This window comes from Dasypus novemcinctus, chromosome 5 (assembly GCF_030445035.2).
Source record: "Dasypus novemcinctus isolate mDasNov1 chromosome 5, mDasNov1.1.hap2, whole genome shotgun sequence".
Lineage (NCBI taxonomy): Eukaryota > Metazoa > Chordata > Mammalia > Cingulata > Dasypodidae > Dasypus > Dasypus novemcinctus.
Window position 1 is genome coordinate 39,437,162 of NC_080677.1, and position 6,074 is coordinate 39,443,235.

The window sequence follows — 6,074 nt, forward strand, 5'->3', positions numbered from 1 at the left end:
GAAACAAAAGAAAACACACAGGAACTGTCAGTTTTAGCAGGAATTGGTATTCGTTGGGGACTTATTGTATTTAATTTAATCTTGACAACACTTTTAGACAGCTTTACAATTCAAATAATAATACCTTTTGAAGTTGATATTTTTATCCTCCTTTTACAGATGAAAAAAATGATGCCCAGATCAGTAAATTCATTTCTAAGCTTTGGTTTAAAACCTTATCTGTCCAGTTTCAGAGCCTACATTCTGTCTTATACAACCCATGCCTGAGTTGTCATGAGCCCAGGCACTCTTTTTGCCAGGAGAAATGTCCACTGGTGGTAAAATTTTCTAAGAGGAAGTATAAGATAGGGTCCAGGACACAACTGGTAGGCAGTGATTTTTTTTCCTCCTTAGGGAATGTATTAGGGTCTAAGGCAGCTGAGGGAGAGAAAGTTCAGGAGTGGGCCCAGTTGAAGTTATTTCTGTATGCACAGGAACAATCAGGAGGGACCAGAGGAAGACAAAAGGAATCACCTTGTTTTGCCACTTTATAGACAGTATTTCATTTGATCCTTGTAGCATCAGCATGAAGAATGTGGTCTTTTTATATAATAATGAAAGTACTTGTTATTGTTATCATTAATGTAGATGAGAAATAGAGTCCCTGAAAAGTTTGTTAACTTTTCCCAAGGTTCTACTCAGGGGTCTGATAGAAGAGAATTCCAACTTCAAAGCCTGTATTTGTATTTTGCCCAAAATATTTACATATAAGAGAAAAACCAAACAAACCCTGCTGATATAGACCACCGGTGAAATCTCTTACTGTCAAACATTCTGCAAGGCAGTGAGTTTTGCAAGGTATGATGCTTATAAGTAAACAAGTACAAAATTATGTTCCATGGCCTTGGAAAGGACCATGCCGCGAGGGTCCCACAGGTTCAGCTTCCTTAGGCATACTGTAAATCTGCCTCTGGATTCACCCCTTCTGAATCTTTTGAAAAATAGAACTGGAAAAATTTCTTTTGCATTGAAGGGTCCAGAAAAAAATTGCTTTTTTGGGTAAATTGTAAGGTCAATTCTGACACAAAGTCATTTCCAGCAACTCATGTAACTATTACATTTTTTTGGTTCCCAGGGACAGGTTTTGTAGCACGTTTATCTTCAGTGGTTTTCTAGGAACATATATCACCTAAAGTTAAACTTGAGGGGCACATCACTGGGCATTTGATAACACATTTATTAAATATTTTCCACTTGAATGTATAAAGCCTTGTTTTACACCCTAGAAAACCAATTATTTCTGTGAGGAGTGATCACAAAATTGAGTTCTGAAGTAAATTGTATCCTATATCACAATCAAAATACACAGAGGTAAAATGATCATCTGTTGAGACCTACAATTTATTAACTTTTAGCAAATTTCATAAGAGAATGTTACTTCCATCCTCAGCTTTGCTGATTTTAAGAGTTTGAGTCTTCAAGAGAAAGAGCTATAGAAATCATATGCCATCATTTCCACTTTACTCCAGTGGTTAGAAGTGAGTCACTAAGTTCAGCTTACAATCAGAGAGAGTGGAATTAGGCACAATCTCTTGAAGGGTGGAATAACAAAGAATTGGTGCATACTTTTAAATCACTGAAGAATGAGTGGGGTTTCAGGCAGAGAATTTTGTTCTGTGCATTTCTTGGCAATAAAAACACTATTTTTACATTCTAAAAGGGGACAGAGAGAGAGCAAGGGAGCTGTACCTTGGGTCCTTGCCAAGGGCTAGAACAGCATAGACTGTCGAGTTTGAAAGCGGCAGGAACTCACTTGAGAAACTGAGTATGGTAGGCTCCCTGCCAGTTGGTGAAATACTGCCCTCTTGGGAGTGTAACCTGCAATGTATTCTTTTTATTTATTCTATTTTTGTTAGAGAAGTTGTGGATTTACAGAACCATCATGCATATGAAATATATTCTTGTATCAGTTCAGGCCAACAGAGAGCTGCTTACCCCCACCCACTACTCTTCTTCTGGTTGGACAGTATGCCCTTGGGTGAGATGCCTCGATAACACATCAAGAAAGAGTTCCACAAAAGGCACATCGAACATGCTGTAAAGGGTGGGAAAGATAATACTCTTAATTCTTGGTAATGCTGGTGCTTGTGCTAAGTGGTTTATTTGGATCATATGGACATTGTGAAGCTTGTAACTAATAATATTTTCCTTATTGTGGTCACTTTTAGAAAGTGAATGAGCCAAATTTGTGGTTCATTTCTTATAAGTGGCTCATGCTGGAACTCACAGCATTATGTGTGTGAAATTACTTTTATTTTGATATTTCTTAATAACTCCCTGAAAATGTCACCCTAATTTATTCAGTTACTTGCTTTCTTTTTGAATGTTTTTTACTGAAAATATTATACACTTAATTGTTGTTTAAACTCGTGTTGCTTAAATATTTGTAAGCATTCTCAAATTCTTTTACACCAATGAAGAGTGTGTGGGTGTGGGTGTGTAGCCACAAAGATATCATCATAAAAGGAATATATGGAAGGGAATTCAAGACACCAACTCAATAGTCTCAATAGTCATAAGTAAAGGTACTAGAGTAACTTTAAAATAAACACAAGTATTGATCACCAATTGCATGCCAAGTTCAATATTAAAAAATAGTAATTTGCAATGGAAGGTTATCAAACGTCTTAGGACTTTTTTCCCTAGTCTTTTTTTTCTCTTTATTTTCTTATAAATGTTACATTAAAAAAAATGACATCCCCATATACGCCCCCACCCTCCCTACCTCACTCCTTCCATATCAGCAACCTCTTCCATCATGATGATAGATGCACTGATAGGAAAAGTTACAGCTGGAGATGAGTTTATTTCATTCTTATTTATTGCTGGGGTTAAACTATTTCTGTGTGTTTTGGGACCTTAATATCAGAGCTTTTACTTCTTTTGACATCATTTAGCAGCAGAGTTTTAAAAGATCTCATTTTATAACTCATTTAGTTGCATAGAAATGGGGTAGAAGTCTTCTCACACCTTCTTTCTTGTGGTATTTAGAATCAGGAAATGATAGTTTGACTTCTGGCCCAGTTGGTGATTAATGCACAAACTTGGGCAACTCATTCAACCTTACCTGTAAAAGAAACATTCTTCATCTAAAACAAGGGTTTTCTCCTGTATTCATGGCCACTTATAATTTGAGCCATTTACCTGGGTTTGAAGGCTAAGGGTTACCAACTCTGTGAACCAGGACCGGTTACATAATTTGCTGTGCCTAGAGCAAAAAGAAAATGTAGGGCCCCTTGTTCAAAACTTAAGAATTTCAAGATGGTGACAGCGTAGCATTAAACCAAGCATGGTGTCCTCTTGAGGGTGGGCCCTGTGAGGCTGCACAGATCATACATGTATGTTGCAGACTTGGCTGTGAACTTGGAGAAGATCTCCGGGAATTCTGACTTTCCTCAGCTTGAGACTTGATGCTTCTCTCCAGCAACAAGCCCAGAACATAGCCTTAAATCTCATCTCCTAGAAAGGAATGTCTGACCCATGGAGAAGATGCACTGTGTAGTGTAGAGTTAAAAGCTTCTTCTCTAGGGTCTCATATCCCTAGGCACAAACATTGGTTCTGCTACTATAATCTTGGGCAAATAAACTCCCAAAGCTTCTGTTTTATTATTTTCCTTTTAGAATAGAAATAATGGTAGGATCAACTTTATAGAAAGTGTTGCTGGTTGTAAATGAGAAAGTCAAGGTACCTGAAATGCAGCAAGTTCCCAGTAAATAATAGCTATTATTATTATTTATCACTATATTGCAGCCTGTGATTTCCTTCTATATATCTGTTCAAAATCCTTTACACTTTCCCTTCTAGACTGAGGCTCTTGGGAAGTAACAAACCCTTGGCTACATCCCTATATGGGACATAAAAACAGTTTTCAATCTACTGTTTTCTCTGCTCCTGATTTGCACAATAATGTGATATTAGTTTTCACCATTACTATAATTTCCTGGACTTCAGTTCTGTCAGTAATAGAAGGGTAATTAGATATAATGGAAGTGAGGAACATCTTGACATGGTCATATTAGCAAGGTGAGGTTTTGTGTTGCCACAATTGGAGGCATTGTAGAGATTTTTATACGCTATTAACACTGCTTAATGCACCAGAGTCCTTACTGCCATCCCTGGAGAAGTTTGTAAAGCCATTCGCCTCTAGGAAGAGTGACTGCTGACAGTTTTCCCTACCAGTTCTCTTAAATAGTTGCCATAATGATTAGGGGTAAGACTATCTAACAACTGGTAGTAGGACATATATACTACCAATCAGAAAGTGCGGTGGACCAACAGAAAGGGTCCTGAGAGTGATCTCCAGTCAGGCCACACCACCAGCATCATCAGCTGGTGGCAGTTCCTTCGTGAGCCACTAAGGGCTTTGGTGCCACTCGTATTTACATTATAATTCAGTGATAGTTGGGTAGCTTTGGCCTTTGGTGGGGAAAGCCTGCGATTCTAATAATTGCTATCCAGGCTTTTTGGCCTTTGCTGCCACTTCTAAGGCTTATGGCATTCATGGAAGTATTTTTCAATATTAGCTCAAAGTTAGGTAACTTGTAAAGTTCTGAGGTATCCAAGGACAAACTGGAAAAAAACAACCACTTTGAATTGCTAGGTTTTTTACTCTATAGTGACAACTATAAACACTTGAAGGAAGCCCATTTTAAAGGAATAATTCTTTTGAATGGTATTGTTTCCTTGGTTACTCTTTTCCAACCCCACACCCCCATAATAGCTTATGAGATCTAAATTGTCCAGTTGGCCTACATTCTGGTTTATTGGACTTACCCCACTCAGCTAACATGAAGGTGAAGAAGGTCAACCACCACAACAGAGAGCCAAGAGTGCCTACAACTGAAAGCAGAATTGCATCCAGCATCCATGTGGAATCTAAGCCCCCTCTTGATATAGATGTAGAGTGGACACAACCATTCTAAGGTCCACAGGATGGAGGAATAGAGTATGTATTAGAGTGGACTTACTGATATTCTATTCATGAACTATTGTGATTAACAATTGAAGAAAATGTGGCATTGGTGTGGAGAAAGTGGTCATGGGGGATACTGGGGGTAGGGAATGGGAGGAAGAGATGTAATGTGGGGGCATTTTCGGGGGTTGGAGTTGTCCTGGTTGGTGCTGCAGGGACAGTTACCGGACACTGTATGTCCTCCCATGGCCCACTGGGTGGACTGTGAGAGAGTGTGGGCTATGGTGTGGACCATTGACCATGAGGTACAGTGGTGCTCAGAGATGTATTCACCAAATGCAATGAATGTCTCATGATGATGGAGGAGGTTGTTGTTATGGGGGGAGGAATGGGGAGAGGAGGTTGAGGGGTATATGGGGACCTCATATTTTTTTAATGTAACATTAAAAGAATAAATAAAGACAAAAATAAATAAATAAATTGTTCAGTTGGCAAATATTCCCAGTTGCTTAGGGCCTAATTTAATAGTAGGATAAATGAAGAGAAAATCTTTGTTCCATCAGTTTTTTGAGGAATAAACAATAAATCACACAGAATCGAAGCATTCGTAAAAAGCCTATTGAGAAGGCCTTGTCCCAAATTTAGTGGGTTGTGGACTACTCTTTTCCCATGTATTCACTGCAATAAACACTGACTCGTGTTTCTTCTCTGAAAAAAGTTTTCTAAAATTCCAGTTACTGGACAGCAATTGCTAGGGACTACGGAGTTTACTTTCAAGAAAACACAGGGAAATGATAAATGTGGCCAGTGCTATTTGCATCTGTGTAAACAAGCACTGCCCTCCACAGGTTAACATCCTTGTGCTCCCAGTAAAAGTTTCTTCCCCATACCGATTCTCCCTTTGTTCATAGCAAAACACACTGATTTATAAAATAAGCTTGTGAGATGTGCATGTGTGCGCGTATGTGCAGAAAGATTGGGGGTAGAGGGATTTGTTAGGGGGACAAGGGGAATTGGTGAAGAGGGAGAAAACTATAATAGTTGTCCAGGAAAAGAGACCTTAATGTGCTGGTTTTAGAATGTGGTTCTCAGGATGTGCCTCCATGACTTTGCATCAGAATC